Source organism: Malus domestica, chromosome 16, assembly GCF_042453785.1.
Source record: "Malus domestica chromosome 16, GDT2T_hap1".
In the NCBI taxonomy this organism is placed as follows: Eukaryota; Viridiplantae; Streptophyta; class Magnoliopsida; order Rosales; family Rosaceae; genus Malus; species Malus domestica.
The window spans coordinates 20955098-20973963 of record NC_091676.1 but is presented as its reverse complement, the minus strand read 5'-3'; the positions used below and the strand labels follow the sequence as shown (position 1 = coordinate 20973963).

The 18866-nt window shown below is 40.0% G+C and overlaps 2 long non-coding RNA genes across 2 annotated transcripts; one reads left to right on the top strand and one right to left on the bottom strand.

Annotated features, from left to right (window-relative positions):
* Positions 1-14737: 14737 nt before the first annotated feature.
* Positions 14738-15178, bottom strand: LOC139192818 (uncharacterized). The gene is made up of 3 exons (XR_011577240.1): positions 15100-15178; positions 14919-14973; positions 14738-14835 (listed from the first exon to the last, which is right to left on the bottom strand). It is a non-coding gene; the product is annotated as an uncharacterized lncRNA (long non-coding RNA).
* A 951-nt stretch (positions 15179-16129) lies between these two features.
* Positions 16130-18507, top strand: LOC114822894 (uncharacterized). The gene is made up of 4 exons (XR_011576934.1): positions 16130-16431; positions 16608-16745; positions 17365-17422; positions 18313-18507. It is a non-coding gene; the product is annotated as an uncharacterized lncRNA (long non-coding RNA).
* Positions 18508-18866: the final 359 nt, after the last annotated feature.

Here is an 18866-nt window from a genome sequence, read left to right as displayed (position 1 = left end):
CCTTAAAGATCAAGTCACCAACTGGAAGAAGAGCCCATCAATCTTGAAGATCATACCGTTGACCAAACTGCTCAGGTATGAATTAGAAATATTGAACAAAGCAACAAGTAGCCACGACTTCCCCTCGTGCCTGCTTGCCATGTGTCGAGTCAACCTTCAAGAATCAAGCCTCAACGGCCCTTGAAGAAGTTTCCAGCCAAATTCAAGATCAAGCCTCAACGGCCCTTGAAGAAATCATAAGTCCGATTCAAGATCAAGTGTCTACCACCCTTGAATCAAAACCTAGCTCAAGATCAAAGCTGTGGAAAGTTAACAAGTGCAACAAAATACGTGCCGATTCATCCACTACCAAAGCCAAGGATCATCTACCACATGAAGCTCCTTGTGGTCCAATTTCAACCTTCAAGATCAAGCCCACCGGCCCTTGAAGAAATTTCAAACAAAAAGTTCAAGAACAAGCCTCAACGGCCCTTGAAGAAATCTCCAGCCCAATTCAAGATCAAGCCTCGACGGCCCTTGGATCGACATCTACAATAAGGGACTTCAAAACGTATCTCCTACATGTGACAAGCACATGTATACGACGCGCCTTGAAGTGGGGGCATTTGTAGACATCGAAATTTCGGTAAATAAATGTTGACTGATAAATCAAAGTTTCAACGCTCATGTATTACATAAATTTTACACGTAGCGTGTGTCTAAACAAAAAATCAAAATAAGTTGGAAAAGTCATCAAACAGGACACGTGTCAACACCTGGCAGAAACGACTTATTTCATCTGGGATATTATATTCAAAATTAGGCCTTGGAAATTTCTATAAATACAAGCCCATTTCATTCATTTATGGGGGGAATTCATATTGAAAGAACCAAAATCATTAGGCAAAATTCTTGAAGCTCTGAAACTCTGAAACTCCAAAGCTCTCAAGTATCCAGGTTTCCGAAGAATCAAGAAAGCTCTCTTCAATCTTCGATCTTCGTTCATCGTTCATCCTAAGATCAAGCCCCAACGGCCCTTTGGATCAACAATCATCCACCAATTCAAGATCAAGCCTCGACGGCCCTTGAAGAAAGTGTTCTTCGTTCTTCGTTCATCATTCTTCCAAGATCAAGTCCCGACAGCCCCTTGGATCAACAATCATCCACCTTCAAGATCAAGCCCCGACGGCCCCTTGGATCAATAAACATCAACAAATCCACACGTCCAACCGTTCTTCAAGATCAAGCCCAAAAGCCCTTGGAGATCCGTTCATCACTGTTCTTCAAAGATCAAGCCCAAAAGCCCCTTGGAAGATCCACTCAAATCCACCTTCAAGATCAAGTCCACGGCCCTTGAAGAACGTTCATCCTTAGATCAAGCCCAACGGCCCTTTGGATCAATCGCACATCCACAAATACACACCTTACGGAGATTGAATCAGAGGATCAAATTTAAGAGAGATTGTAACCCAAAATCATCAAATACAAATATTTTGTTTGTGCATGTTGTTCTTGTCGTTTTTGTTTCAGGAATTTTCCGTGTTCACACGTACATCAAAAGGAATTCCTAACAAGTCATGCTTCACTATTCTTTAAGAACAAGGGTGTGGATATTCCTATGCTAGGCTAGGTAGGGATAATGCAGGCTAACAAAGAAAATAGGCCAAATAAGGCTCGAAGGGGTTAAACCTACAATACATATGCAAGGGATAAGGCTTTTTGGCTCTGGTGGTAACTAAGCAACTTCATCTTGTTATATGTTATGCACTCAATTTTAAGCTTTGAATAAAACGGGCATGAGTTCTAGTATTTGGAACTAAAATGATGAAAAAGCATTCCAAGTAGCAACCAAGCAAAGGAATAATGAGATCATGCAACGACTTTAGAAAACAAGAAATCACAGATTAATAACTCTCCAAATAAAGTTTAGGCTCAAGTTTTTCAGGGTTGTAGTGTTAGTTTGAGTTCCTTCCTTCAAGCATGTTACAAAAACTGATTTTTTTTTCCTTTGTGATTACATGTGAATTCGTTAATAACAACTACAACCAAGCATTAACCAAAGAGCATATCAAACTTCCACCCATGTTTGTAATTTTCTTTAACAGTCATGCAATTAAAAACCAAATCCTCATCATTGTGTTGGAAGGTACCCTAAGACACAAACAAACACACAAAACAACTCTAAAAACGACTCTTTTTGGGTTTTTCAAAACTTTTTCTAATTTTCGTATTTTTCTCTCAAAACACATTAAAACACTTCAAAACACACTAAAAACACTTAAAAACAGTGAGAAACAACTCTAGTGGTGCTAGGTGGTAAAATCCCATGAAAATCAATGCAAAACACTTTCTTTACCCCCCCCCACACTTAAACCAAACATTGTCCTCAATGTTTCAAACATAGACTAACACGCAAGCAAGCAAACAACACAACTAACAAACATGACAATTATGGCAAAGTAAAAGCAATAAAGAGTAGGGTTAAAGAATGCAAATCTAGTTGTGGAGCCGGAGATTCCTAGGTCTTCTTTATTTGAACACATGGGTTGCCTCCCAAGAAGCGTTTGCTTTAACGTCTTCCAACCGGACGATACCTCCTCTTAAGTTTTATTGGAACCCACGACATGGAGGGGTATTTCCTCCACAACCTACCCCTCAAAACAATTCATACTTTGGATCTTTGAATGGAAAAGGATAGGGATCCTTCCTAATTGTGGTGTTTTGCTTCCTTAAGTCAACGTGAACTCTCCCATTAGGTACCTGCACCAAAGGAGGTAACAACCTATTATTTGAAATGGGAATTGGAGTTGGCATAGGTGTCTTACCAATGTACTGCGATGTCGGTTCAAAAGTAGCAGCACTATGAACAAATTCACTATAGGTGCTCTCGGTCAGATTGGGTTTCTTGATGGCAGGGACGTATCCCTTGTGCTTTATTCCAATTCCTTCTTCGTTGGTGGTTTGAAATGCATCATTCTTAATTGGTGCTAAACGTTTTTGCCCTACATTTCTAATTACATCAATGGAAAAATAAGAACGAACATCATTAGGATTCTCAATAAATTCAGAAACTGTAAAGTTAATCATATCACCATCAAACTTCATAGTTAAGGCTCCCTTGGCCACGTCAATCTTAGTGTGGGCTGTTTTCATGAAAGGTCGTCCAAGTAAGATTGGCGATAGTAGAGAGTGGCCTAAGTCCTCCATGTCAAGCATGTAGTGTTGGAAATGTGCCCTAAAACCAATCATATGATGATACTTTACGGACATTTCACATGTTAAACTAATCTAGTTTAATGTCAAGGGCATATATTATTATTTTAAGCCGTCTCATATAAATGTTATATGCTTAAACAATGAGTCCAATGAATATGTAATTAGGAGAATGTAATTTAAAGAAGTTAGATTCATGAGACCATTCTCTTTCGTATACATATCCTAAACGTTCCTGATCATAGGATTGCCAATTGGGCATTGACAGTCCGTTAAGATCAGTATGTGCTATGTCTTCTCTTAGTGAGAGTGACTAGTCTCGAGTCATTGGTGTGACTGATACCAAGACAAGTACGTAGGTGCTTAATAAGGAATGAGTTCATTGAAAACGATCAACGAAGAGTTCTCATACTCATGTCACATGAGAACTCATGGTTGGGTTAATGCAAAGTAGTCCTTTGACCTGAGGTATCATAGTTGTCTTATGGTTAGGTCCTTGATCTTTGATTATGTCAAAGTCACTCCATTCGCGGGTGTCCACAGCATAGTTGGGGTTAAGCCACTTAGCCATGGAGGCAAGTGAATGCGCAACAAGGGATCTCTAACCTTCAAACCGTTTGAGGGAGAATACTCTATGATATGATTAAGAATCTCTGGCCAGCGTATGAATGAGATTTAGGAAGTCGTTCCAAATCACATTCAAAGTAATCATATAAGTAAATGAATCACATTGGATAGTAGACATGAATAAATTATCAAACCAAACAATGTGATCAAGATTATTGTATTAGAGAAAGACCGTATTGCATTGTAATCCTAAACTGAATAGGTTCTCCACCTCTTTTGATTAGCTTGGGTAGCCATGACATACTGCTAGGTGTCACTCATGGTTTGTGGTAGCCCTAAAGGCGAGTAATCACTAAAGAGAGAATTGAAAGTAAGTTTCAATTCACAATCGATCGTTAAGAGTAACAATCGCCCACTGCCTCGCTAAAAGGAACCTAATGGATTGTACACCGTGTAAGGTAGAGATTGAAGAAACAACGGAGATGAGTAAGGATAATTAAATGGTTTAATTATTTATTTATGGCTAGGATTAATTAATATGTTAATTAATCAAACGAATAAGTTCGTTATAGACCTAGGGTTAGTTTTGGGCCGCAAGGCCCAATGGGATTTGAATGTTAAGCCCATTAACTCAAGTTGTATGACAACTTGAATAAACAAAGGGCTTGAAAGCCCAATAAACCCTTAAGGCTGGCCATTTAGAGGAGGGTAGTGAACTTGCTTTAATTACAAGTTTGCCACTTCAATGAAGGAAGGTATAAATATGACTTTATAGCCAAAATTCATTTAGGGTTTTCTTTTGGGGAAAGGATGAGAACACAAGCTCTCTTTTCTCTCTAAAGAGACCGGCCACCCTAGAGGAAAATAGCTAGCAATCTTACTTCCTCTAGGTCACTCATTTCTTCTTAAAATCTTACCTTGGTGTGGAGACTTAGAGGTTCTCAAGTTTGAGAACTTGGAGAAACCTATTCTTCCATCCAAATCCATGAATCTAAGAAGCAAGGAATGAAGGCCCTATCTCTTGGGTGATTATCCTTTGCTTTTGCAAAGAGGAATCTACAAAGGTATAAATTTCTCAACTCACTTTCTTTTGAGTTAAGTCTTGGTTCACCTAACTACTAGGCTTTGAATTTCATGGGTAATGTTTTGTTTTGAGTGCATGCAAGCATGATTCCGCCTTTAATTGTTAATTGCATGCTATAGATGTTGCTCAAATGAAAATGTTTTTCACAAATTTTCCCTTCATGTAGAAATTTGCAGGAAAAATCAAGTGGTCTACCTGCACCAAAACATCTTCCAACACTCCTTTCAGGTATGCATTAGATCGATGGGCTAATTGAATAATAACACCATCATTTTTAAGCTCTCCTAGATTCATAGATGCATAAACAGAATATGGCATGACATTAATTGATGCACTTAAATCTAGCATAGCATGTTCAAACCTTGTATTACCAATTACACAAGGGATAGTGAAACTACTTGGATCTTTGCATTTAGGTGGCAGCTTTCTTTGCAACATTACAGAAACATTCTCACTTACGTGTACCACATCTTTCTCCAGAATCCGTTTCCTTGTTGTACAAAGCTTCTTCAAAAACTTAGCATACTTCGGGATTTGCTTTATAGCATCAAGGAGCGGGATATTGACGTGCACTTCCTAAACGTCTCCAGAATGTCTTTTTCATCCTCTTCATTCCTAGCTTGCATAAATCTGCTAGGGAAATGAACATTGGGTGGAATAACGTTAGAATAACTGGATATGGGCTTACCTTGGTTGTTTTAGACGGCATAGATGGCTTAGGAGGTTACGGTAAGGGTTGTTCTACCCTTGCCGTGGGTTTATCCAATGTTTCATCTTCTTGCTACAACTTTTCATCCTCCTCTTGGCTAGATTTTGACATTTTGGGGCTGGTTCCAACCTCTTTACCACTTCTCAATAATATAGCGTTGGCAGTTTCAAATCTTTCCTTCGGATTCACAATGGTTGAACTAGGCAGTTTGCCTTGTTCTCTAAACTGTCCCATGAATTCTGCTATTTGCCCTATTTGATTTTTCATTTCGCGCACCTCTCCATAAATTTGATTTTTCAATTCATCCACCTCTTTGGCTTGATTATGTACACTATGCGTCAAAGAGGTTAGTAATTTAAGAATTGTATCACTATCCATTGATGAACCTGAATTTGTTTGGGCAAATTGTGGTTGAGGTTGTGTTGGTACGAATGGCCTTTGAAATATCCTGAGAGGTGGCAGTTGAAATCCTCCTTGTTGTTGAGGTTGTTGAGGCTCCCTCCACTTCATGTTTAGGTGATCTCTCCCGCCCGGATTGTAAGTGTTGATGTATGGATCATATTTGGGCTAATTTTGGCCTTAGAACCCAATGGCGTTGGCACTTTCCCATCCCTTATTTTCTATCAATTGAGGGCATTTCTTAGAGGGGTGTCCTTGTATAGAGCACACGCCACAAGTTGTATTTCCTTGCATTTTCGATCCTTCAACAAACTGTGACAACATAATAGTGAGATTAGCCATTTGAGATTGAAGTTCAGAAATTGCACTTACCTCATTCACTTGATGTTGCCGTGGGGTGTCTCTCTGTCCAATTCCTTCGTATTGTTGTGCATTCAAGGCTCAATTAGCTATTAAGATCTTGGCTGCAACTAGGGTTTTGTCAACCAAAGCACCACCCGCCAAGGCATCTAGCATTTGTCTCTCAATTGGAAGTAGTCCTTCATAGAAATATTGAATTAAAAGCCCTTCCTTCATTTGATGTTGCGGGTAGGATGCAACTAATGTCTTAAAATGCTCATAATACGCTGGAAAGGATTCTCCTTGGCTTTGTTGAATTCCACTAATTTTCTTCTTCAAAAGAATGACTCTTGAAGTTGGGAAGAATTTCTCAAAGAATGCTCTCTTCATGCTTTCCCAAGAAGTGACGGTTCCAGGTGTTAGTTCATAAAGCCAATCTTTAACCTTGTCCATAAGAGAGAATGAAAAGGCTTTCATCTTCAAAATATTGCCATCCACGTTGATTGGTGTCATACTCGAGCACACCACTTCAAATTCCTTCAAGTGCTTGTTTGGATCTTCTATGGATAGCCCATGGTATTTGGGAATGTGGTGTAGCAAACTAGACTTCAATTCGAACTTATTGATCTTGCCTTGGGCTGCTGTAGGGTATTGAATGCAAAGAGGCACGACATTGTCCAATCTCGAGGCTAAAAGTTCCTTGATTGTTCGATTGTCAACAACCATGACTTGTTCCTATTCGAATTCCTCTTTAATTTCCACTTCAGATTCAGATTCAGATTCAGAACTAGAACTAGGTGGATTGGGTACTGGCTGCTTCATTTTCCTTCTCAACGTTCGTTCAAAATCGTCATCGAACTCCAAGATGTGTGCACGAACAAGTTAAGAACTTCGAGTCATAAACTAGTACCTAAAACAAAGAAAACAAAACAAAACCAAATCAGAAACACAAACTATTCGAAAACAGAAACAAAGGGAAGATTAGCAATTTTGCTAATCCTCAGCAACGGCGTGAAAATTTGATGTGAAATTAAACTAGCACTCAAATTAAAACCTTATGATTGTAGTATGAAAGTAGGGATAGAAGGGCTGCTAATCTACACAAATTAAACTAAAAAACACTTAACTCGGCTTGAAAACACTAAACTAGACTAAAAAACACTAAGCTAAACGCTTATGACTCAAAATACACTAAACAAACTCTAAACTGAAGGAAAATTTTTGTCCTAGCTAAGAACAAGTAAGAACATTTGAATACACATGCAAACTATTAACACATTAAAGTAGGCATGCATTAAAAAACAATTCATAAAACCCATGACTTTCAAAGCCTAGTATATGGTGAACCAAAAGACTCTTTAACAACATTAAAGAGAATTAAGAATTTAGAGATTCTTTACCCTTGAAGCTCATCCTTGTTTACACAAGGGATTCACCCAAGTGGAGGGTCTTCAAGTCACCTCCATGCTCCTTGGATCTTCCTTGTGATTTTCCTCCTTTTAGTGCTCCTTTTCTTCTTTGAGGATTTGAGGATTAGTTCTCCAAAACATCAAAAGCTTGATGTCTCTAAGTCTCCACACCAAGGATGAAGTGTGAAGATGAAAATGGATGACTTAGAGAAGAAAAGATTGCTAGCTAAATCCCCTCTAAGTGGCCAGCCTCTTTAGAGAAAATGAGAGAAAGTGTTTCACCTCATTTCACCAAGAAAAAAACCCTAATAAGAAATAAAGCTATAAAGTTGATTTTATACTTCATTTCAAGTGAGTGGCAAACTTGTAATTAATCCAAATTTGCAACCCTTCACCCTATGGCCGGCCTTACCTTGTTATTGGGCTAATTTGCCCACTTTGTTTTAGTTGTCATACAACTTAAACATAATGGGCCTTGTGGACCAAAACGCTTTTGGGCCCCGAAGCCCAAAACCAACTTAAAAGCCTAATACGAACATTTCGTATAATTAATTAACTAATTAATTAATCTTGACCATTTTTTCAATTAAACAATTTAATTGCATATCCATCTTATTTATTTCTTCACTATCATCCTTACTCGGTGTACGATCCATTAGGTTCCATTCAGCGAGGTAGTGAGCGATTGTTACTCTTAACGATCGATTGTGAATTGAAACCACATTTCAATTCTCCCTTAAAATTAGTGTTTGTTAATCATTAGGGCTTCCACAAACCATGAGTGACACCTAGCAGTATGTCATGGTTACCCAAGCTAAGTAGAATTGGTTGGAGAACCTATCCAGTTACAACTACAATGCAATACGGTCCTTCTCTAATACAATACTCTTAATCACATTGTTTAAGTGATAGTTTGTTTCATGTCTACTATCCAATGTGATACTTCTCTATATGATTCATTTGAACATGATTTGGAACAAACTTCCTAAGTCATATTCATAAGCTTTGGCCAAAGACTCCCGAATCATATCTTAGAGTATTCTCCTTCCACGATGGAAGGTTAAAGATCCCTTGTTGTACATTCATATGCCTACATGACTAGATAGCTTGATCCCAACAATGCCGTGGACACTCCAATGGAATGCCATTTAACATGATCAAAGATCAAGGACCTAACCATTAGACATTATGATGCCTCAGGTCAAATGACTACTTTGCATATTGCAACTATCGAGTTCTTACATAACATGTATGTTTGAACTCTCTTTTGATCGTTGTTCAGTGTACTCGATTACTCTTTCGAGCACCTATGTGTTTGTCTTAGTGTCCAACACTAAATGACTTGAGACTTGGCATACTCGCGCTTGAGTCGACATAACACATACTAACCTTAGCGGATTGTCAATGCTCAATTGGCAATCCTATGGCTAGGAACGTTTTAGGAATGAACATAAGAGAAAGGTCTCGTTAATCTAACTTACTTAAATCACTTATCTCTTAGATCAAATACATTCCTTGGATTCCCTTATTGCTTAAACACAAGATACAATAAATAGTGATTAACAATAAGCTTTGCCCTTCATTAAACATATAAAAGTTTAATACATTAAGTATTCCAAAAGCTATTACATCAAATGAGTGGCTTTGTGGGCATACTTCCAACATAAACAACACAATACTAGCAAACAGACTCAAAATAGACTCTAGGGAGTTATTTGGACGAAATTAAGACTAGCAAGACTCAAAACACTAAATTGGACAGATTTGAACATGTTTCTAACTAATCTAACACACTTAATTAAATGGGAGAATGATTCGGACGAAATTAATTAAACTAAACAGATTGCATAAACTAAACAGGTTAGACACAAAATTGGGTGTTTTTAAGGGTGAAAGGCTAGTTAGAGGGTCCTTCTCCACACATGACACATACACATACGAATCAATTTCCAGTTACTCTTCCTATAAACCATGAATGACAACGCCCCAAATTAACCGTGAACAGCACTAATTAACCCTCAGATTTTCCTAAGTTTATTGAATTGGACATCGCATCGCAACCAAATTATTCTTATCAAGTTCCCTATACAAACAACATGATAGAGATACATATCAAAGATCATTAAGCTTTATGAAAATCATAAGCATTGACAAGGCATTCATAACTATGAACAGCATAATACTCCTGCTAGGAATTTACTTAACACGATCATGACCAGTGACCTCCACTACTTATAAATATAAGTTCATAACTGTTGATGCACAAAATCAGTGAGGACTTTGGTACAACATAAAGTGTTAAGTTTGTGACCTTCACTGGATTGCTCCGGTCACTAGTGTGGATAAGTATGTAAATGGATAGGGATAGGGAAGCAAACACAAGATGTACATGGTTCACCCAGATTGGCTACGTCCACGGAGTAGAGGAGTTCTCATTAATTGTGAAGGGTTTATACAAGTACATAGGTTCAAGCTCTCCTTTAGTGAGTACTAGTGATTGATTTAGTACAAATGACATTAGGAAATATTGTGAGAGAATGATCTCTATTTATAGAAGAGAGTTTCTGGTTTCATTTTGACATTAACACGTGTCGTGTTGTGATTGGCTTCTGATGTTGACACGTGTCGCGCTATGATTGGCTTCTGATGTCGACATGTGTCGCGCTGTGATTGGCCCCCTGGTTGTAGGGAAACTCTTCTGGGTCCTTGACAGTATAACGTTGACCGGTGCTCAGTAGTTTTGGGATTGGTCAAGTATGGTATAAACAGTGCTCCCCTAAGTTCCCGAGTGAGGGAAGCTCCTCGGTTGGGGACTTGCAAGATACAAGCCATTGAGTAATCACGAAACTTCTAAGTACCGAAGTGTGGTATCATTTTCACTTGCCTTATCTATCGCATACGTAGATGTGGCATCTTCTCTGGAAGTACTTTTCCTCCATCTAGGGGTGGTATCTTTAACCGATGAAGATACACAAGGTAATGTATCAATTTCACTTGAAGCTTATTTGTAGTTTCGGGCTTGGTCAAGTGCTATACAAAACCCTATAGTAGAAGTCTCCCAAGTCGCCGAGCTAGGAGATTTGCTGAAAGAGGTAATAGACAAGGTAAGCAATTAGACTTCCAAGCAAGCAACCTGGATCGGAGGTTTGACTTCGGCTTCCGGTTGATTGTTCTTCTTCTCCTTGTGTCGTAAACAACAACAAGGATAAGGAGAAGAAAATGGAGAAGAGATGATATGAGATACTTTTGCTTTTGAAGAAGTAACTTTCCACATGCTTATTCTTGAACTGGGCTAGAGGGTTTTCTGGTTTCCTTCAGAGTATAAGGCTGACTCAAGAATTTGAGGGTCAAAATAAGTCCATTAAATCAAGAGTGCGTTCGACCTTGATGATATGGGATACTTTTGCTGTTGGCGAAGTAATAGATGAATCAGCATGTCTTCTGTTGCACTTGTCTCCACATGCTTCCTTGTATCATTTGTTTGTACCATACTTGACCAATCCCGAAACTACCGAGCACCGGCCAACGCTATACTGTCAAGGACCCAGAAGAGTTCCCCTCCGACCAGGAGGCCAATCACTACTCGACACGTGTCAAGATTAGAAGCCAATCAGAGCGCAACACGTGTCGACATCAAGAACCAATCATAACATGACACATGTCAATGTGACAAAGCTACAAGTTTTTCTATAAATAGGGGTCATTCCCCCACAATATTGCCTAATGCCATTTTGTGTTAAATCATTCACAAGAACTCACTAAATTGAGAGCTTGATCCTTTGTACTTGTGTAAGCCCTTCACTACTAATAAGAACTCCTCTACTCCGTGGACGTAGCCAATCTGGGTGAACCACGTACATCCTGTGTTTGCTTCTCTGTCTCTATTCATTTACGTACTTATCCTCACTAGTGACCGAAGCAACCAAGCGAAGGTCACAAAACCTGACACTTTCTGTTGTACCAAAGTCTTCGCTGATTTTGTGCATCAACATTTGGCGCCGTCTGTGGGAAACGACACTTATTCCTACTCTCTTCAGCTGTGTCAAGCTGGTTTCTATCATTCGTACACTTTCTTTTGATCAGGCATCCCTCTCTAGCATGGGAAGCGAAGGAAGCCACAGCACACAGAATGACACCCCCCTTGCACATAGTGCGAAACAACGAAAGAAGGAAGGAAAACGAGTTCTTCTTCAAGCTAAAGTCGATGAGTTGGAAGCTCAGAACAACAAGATAGCAATGAGGAATGAGGTCCTCCAGGAGCAATATGAGAAGCTCTTCGAGACACTTCACGAAGCTAGGCAAGCTCAGACACGCGAGCTTGTTGCCCCCGTGGAAGTTAACCATCAACTGGGTGCCCTCCAACATGGAGGGTCACATGCATTCGACATAGATATCCCTGATAGGGAACAAATTACCCCTCGATTTGATAATCAACATGAGGCTTCTCTTAACCCAGTTGCTTCGACCCGAACCATAAGAAGCGGAGGGAGACACCTCTTTGCTGAAGGGGCAGAAGGATCGAAAGCCGTCTTTCGCGATTGTCGGGATTTCCTGAAGCAACGTCGAGAGAATTCCATCCATATAAGCTCAAAGATCAATGACCCAAGGATTTCTGAGAGACTCGGTCCCCTGCCACGGCCCGAGCCGGCCACCAACTTGGGGAAGGTGCAACAAGTCCTAGAGAGACATGAGGGTACATGGGACTCAGAGGTGTTCCGACAGACATACCCTGGAAGCCAGTACAGCGAGTCCAGGGAAAAATCACATGCCCTTGATCAAACCTTCCTAATTCCAAGAGGAGATGGAGATTTACGAAAGAAAGCTCCAGTGGCACATAACTCCGCTCAGGACCCCCTTGTCCTACAACTTCTTGAGGAAGTAAACAAGTTGAAGGCTGAACGTCAGGCTGAAATACCTGACTGGAACCAACCCAGGCCTGGCCCTCTTACAAGGAGGATCCTCAACACCCCCCTTCAAGCAAAGACAAAGCAGAAGCTTGGCTTGCAACTTTATACTGGAAAAGAGGACCCGATTGAGCACCTTAACCTCTTTGAGTCCACCATGGCATACCGGATGCACACCGACGAAGAGCGATGTCTTCTCTTCCCCTCCACCCTCTCTGGCGGAGCTCTAAATTGGTATTGTCGTCTTACACCTGAGACGGTAGACTCATTTGAGGAATTGAGGAAACTATTTGTTTCCCAACACATTTTCCAAACCGATCGCTTGCACTCTGCAGATGACCTGTACACTATCCGCCAGAGGCCAGACGAGTCATTACGTATGTATGCTGGCCGCTTCAGCCATGAATACTCCCGGTGTGCCGAGGCAGACGACAAGACTGCCCTCAAAGCCTTCACGGCAGGCCTACGTGATTGTTTCTTTAAATACATGATCAATGCCAATACTTGGAAGACTTACTCTGAGGTGATGGCGCAGGCTTATAACCATGCCTCTGCCGAGGCAAAGACATATCAGGAGAAACCCCCTCACCCAACGCCATGGAGGAAGAACTAGCAATAGCTAAAGTTCGACGGTTGGGAAGATCATCCAATGTTTCTCTAGTACAGGACTCTAACAAAGACCCTGAAGACTCCGACATTGCAGACTCAGACTTAGAGCTAAAGCTAGAAGAGCCCTCATCACTAGAACTTCCAGGCTCTGACATCTACAATAAGAAGAAACAAATTCTATCACTACATGCATGATCAAAACATAAGGAAGTTCCTATATTACCCACAGGAAGATGGTGCAAAGCGATGCCGGAACCCTTCTCAATCAGAAAGCAATCCGTCTTCCACAGTCACTACAAAACAAGCAAATGAAGACCGTGTCAAGCGCCAAAAAAAAAAAAAAAAAAAAAAAAAAAAAAAAAAAAAAACAGCTTCATCCAAAAAGCTTCACCCGAAAAGCTTCACCTCCAAAACTTCACCCAAAAAGCTTCATCCAAAAAGTTTCACCCAAAAAGCTTCACCTAAAAAAGCTTCACCCAAAAAAAACTTCACCTCCAAAAAGCTTCACCCAAACAGCTTCACCTAAAAAAGCTTCACCCACAAAGCTTCACCTAAAAAGCTTCACCCACACAGCTTCACCCAAAAAAAACTTCACCCGAAAAGCTTCACCTACAAAGCTTCACCTAAAAAAGCTTCACCTACAAAGCTTCAACACAAAACCTTGCTCCAAATAAACAAATTTTGTTCACAAAACCCAAGATGCCCTTGAACTTGTACAAAAACACTTGGGTAAACATAAACATTTTTTGTTTTACACCCACAAGGGCCCAAAATTTTCCTTCTTATTTATTCACTTATATATGTTCCCAAACATATTATAATAGATCCAACAACAAGCCAAAGTCCCAAGTTTCATAATGGACAAAAGTACAAGCAATTCATCAATAATGAAGGTGCTACAAAACTTGGAATCTGCCCCAAAATAGAAATCCAACCCAAGAGACTTTTTCTCTCGCTCCCTCTTCCGCCTCCTTTCATCTATCAAATTTCTGCAACCTCTGCTCTTCTCCAATGGAGCTGAATTTTGGACACCCTATAGTTTTTGAGCATATGAACAACTTTCAAGAAGGAACCATTTCTGTTTGAGCGACGGAAATTAAAGTGTTGAAGCTCCAAACATGACAGTCGGATTCTTGCAGATTTCGAAGCTGCTGTGATGTTTCGAAGATCTGGAAATATTTAACCATTAGTTCATTCTGAATTGTTGATATGTTATGAAAGAGACGATGAGGAACAACTTCAATGAAGAAAGCATGCTGATCTGAACAATAGAAAATGGAGTTTCGAAGCTCACAACAAATCTGACGGGTTGACAGAAAAATAATAACCAGTCATTCATCATACCTGAATTTCGTGAGTTATACAGCTCCGAGGGATCTCAAATTTGGATATGTTGTAGTTCACAAGCTGAGGAACAACTTCAATGAAGAAAGCATGCTGATCTGAGCAAGAGAAAATAGAGTTTCAAAGCTCACAACAAATCTGACGGGTTGACAGAAAAATCATAACCAGTCATTCATCATACCTGCATTTCTTGAGTTATACAGCTACGAGGGATCTCAATTTTGGATATGTTGTAGTTCACAAGTTAAGGAACAACTTCGATGAAGAAAGTATGTTGATCTGAGCAAGAGAAAATGGAGTTTCGAAGCTCACAACAAGTCTGACAGGTTGACAGAAAAATGATGAACAGTCACTCATCATACCTGAATTTCTGGATTTGTACTGCTCCGATGGATCTCAAATTTGGATATGTTGTAGCTGACAAGGTGAGGAACAACTTCGATGAAGAAAGTATGTTGAGATGAACAAGAAAAAATGGAGTTTAGAAGCTCACAACAAGTCTGACGGGTTAACAGAAAATTGATGAACAGTTACTCATCATACCTGAATTTCTGGAGTTGTACTACTCCGATGGATCTCAAATTTGGAGATGTTGTAGTTCACAAGATAAGGAACAACTCTCATGAAGACGACTTTGCGATCTGAGCTATAGAGAATGGTGTTATCTTGCATCCACTCAGGCTGATTAGTGGAAACGAAAAGCAATTCCACCAAAGAAAAGATGAAAAAGAGAGAAAAGCTACTAATTGCACTTAATCTTGTCTAGTCAATAGCATGCAGCATCAAACACACAAAAGTTGGAAATATTTTTAGATAAGGCATATGCGAATGTGTGACATCGAAACAAGGATTCGTTACTTTGACAAATTAGTAACAAGCGAGACACCTCATTCGGCAACTCTCTTCGCCTGAAGACTTGTGGTTTCAACAAAAGCAAAAATTCAAAGAACTTTATGAAGAAGGCTTTGGTGTATTTAACACAATATATTGAAATGAAGCAAAGCTTATTTATTAATATTTTCGATAAGCCACAAATATGTACATATACATGAGTCAAAATAAACAAACAAAAGGGAGCCTTCACAAAGGTTGCTTAGGGGAAGTCTCAGCAGTCGGTAGAGCCCCAGAAAGAGAAAGCACCGGAGGGTGGTTGTCCGGAGCCTCAGTACTTGACAAAACCCCAGAAGGAGGAGGCATTGGAGGTTCATCATTTGAAGCTTCATTACCAGGTACAGCCCCAGAGGACGAAGGCAATAAATGTGACAGCCCGTCCCTAATTTTAAGAATTTTTAAAGTTTTAATAAAGGATTTTACAAAAAATGCCCTTCGAGGCACGCACATCATTCGAGGTTAATCGTTGTGTCGTGCCATCTAAGATTTGTTTTCTTGACATATCCTCGTAGTACTCGTCGTTACGGACGTGTGGGCGCAGACGGTTCGTGATTTGGAGTTATATCGAAGAAGTTATTAACGTTTGAAATTTGGAATTTTAAGGAATTATAATTTTAGTAAAATATAGAAATTCTTTTATTAAAATTTGGATGGCCCAGATTAAAGGATTTTGAAATGGATGGCTGGGATGAGAAAAATGAAAGTTTTGTGTGGGTGTGTGCGTGGGAAGAACCAGAAAACAGAAAAGAGGAAGAGAGATTGGGCAAAAACTGCCCAATCGGAGAAGAAGGAGAGAGAGCGAATCAGAGGCAGAGAGGGGAAGAAACTGACCAATCGGAACAGGGAAAGGAGGAAGGGAGAGAGGGTGAGAAGCGGAGGAAAAGAGGAAATGGGTTGGGGAGAACCCGTGGGTCGTTTCGACCCGGCGGTGCCCACGCCCAAATTCGATGGATTTCGTCCAAATTTCCGACGAATTGAGTCAAGGTACCACTCCTAATCATCATCTAGGCCTTCCCTCTTTACGTTTCACCCCAAGAATCATTGAATTTCGTTGTGATTTCGCGAAGAACACCCCTACGGGTGCCGCGACCCTTTTGTTTAAATTCTCCAAATTTTGAAATGTTTTCTTTCAATTACTAACACCTTTAGCATTCCTTTAGGACCTAGAACAAAGCCCAAGAGGTAATTGAGGCGTTGGAACAAGTTTGAAGGTCGAATTGGAAACACCCAAATTCTAGGGTTCTTCACGGTTTTGGTGAAATTGAAGCACTTCCAGGCCAAATTGGCCTTGGTCTCAGGTATGAAAGTTGTTCTACTCATTGAGATCTTCAAATCTGAAAATTTTGGTAATTTTTGGAAATAGTTGAATTTTCCGGCGAGCCGGGGGCGGCCAACCGCCACCCGCGGCGGCCCGCGCGGCGGCGCGTGGCCAATGGCCCGCCAATGTCATTATTAGCTTGTGATTAAGGTTCTAGGTTCTGTTTTGATAATTGATGGACGTAAATTGAATAATTGAACCTAAGTTGGTTACGATTCGTGGTTAGATGAAAATGTGAATTGACGATCCGACCGTTGGATCGTCATCAAACTTTGATACGTTGTAATACGTAATATTTGAGGATTATAGGAACTTACGGATTGGGAATCCGATTTACGGATCTTCTGGAATTGAAGTTGTAAGTTCATAAAATAGAATGTTAACCGTCACTTAGTTTTGGAAATTGACGAAGATCCGACCGTTGGATGGTAATGAAATTTTAGGATGTTGTCCTAGAGGTATATTGTGGACCTCTGGAAGTTACGGATTTGAAATCTGAATTGCAGATCATCCGGATCGAACTACGTAGTGACGTGTCTTATATAAGTTATGTATTCTATCGGCAGAATTTCTGAGGTTGGATTTGATTGTTGTTCTAGGCGCTAATCGTCATGACGCCTTGATGTACGGTGCTAGGGAGTTGTGGGCGAACTCCAGGTGAGTGGGCAGTTTTGTTTTCGTATTACCTATATACTATTGTTTTTCCCAGAAAAAATGCTTTTATGCGAAATTATGTTTTGAAAATGCCATGCATAGAATTATTTGGAAAATGTGAATTTCATATGAGTTATATGATTGATATATGATGCATACATGTTGCATGGTGCTGTGGAGGCACAGGTAAGTCAGGTGAGTTCGTTTATTCATTGAATTGTTGTTGTTGAGATGTTTGAGCTCATAATCTGCACCCTAGGTGTTAGTGCTTATATTATTCACCACACCGCACGCTCGCCTTGGATCCAAGTAGGTGGATGTCGTACAGACCATGTGAGGGTTCCGACATGCCAGTCGTACAGACCATTAGAGGGGTTCCGACTGGTGGGTGACCTTAGATATGCGCGCTGATGATATGATGAGAGAAGCACTAGAGCGTATTTTACACCTTTCATCGTATAGACTACCTTACGTAGTTCCGAGTGATGTGCAGAGTAGGGCCGTATAGGTCACTGTGGTGACTCCGGCTTAGTGAGATATTGAGCTATTGAATTAATCGTATAGGACCAACTGCAGGGTCTCCGATTGATTCCTTATTTCACCTGATTTATATTTTGATTTATGGCATGGCATGTTTTTCTTGAAAAATGTTAAAGATTTGGGATTCAAGCTTTGAGATTTCATATGGTTATATATCTATATATATATATATATTTCTGAAAAGTGTTAAAGGTTTGAGATTTGAGCTTTTTGCTTATATATATGTTATATATATGCTATTTTCTGGGAAAGTATACAGGTTTTACGGTGAGGGGTTATAAATGTTTTAAATGAAAAGTCTTCGAAAAACTTTGTTTTACTGACCCACTCAATTTTGTTTTGCGCCCCTCCAGGTTCAAGTTAGCAGAGCTTTGGTGGCCACGAGGAATCCAACGGTGTTCTGACAGAATTCACAAAAGTAGGACTCACCCTCGGGTGTGTTATCTTAGTAATTGGAATTTTTTTTTAAAGCTTCCGAACTGTGTAAATGGTTACGTCACTCTCACGTGACGGCCAGCACGCCCTCCTTCGGGACGGGGTGTGTCAGTTGGTATCAGAGCCTAGGTTGCAATTCTGGACATCTTGATAATTTCCTAGTGTCTTCTGTCAGAACTATACCGCCTCGTAGCGAGCCACGTAGTTCGGATGAGCCTAATTTCCCTGATATAGTAGTTTGGGGGGAAACTATTGCCATTGTGATTCAGTCTATTATCTAAAGGGACCTTTTGAGACTGGTTATAAGTTAAATTTGAATCCCTTAGGGATATGAAGGACCTAAGGGAGCAGATTGATGGCTTAATCAATTGGGAAAAGGCGTTTCAGATTATGCAAGGTTAAGGGAATTTTCCTCCCGATAGGTAGGTCGAGATGATTACCTAGTTTTTGAGTGATGAATCTGCATTTTGAT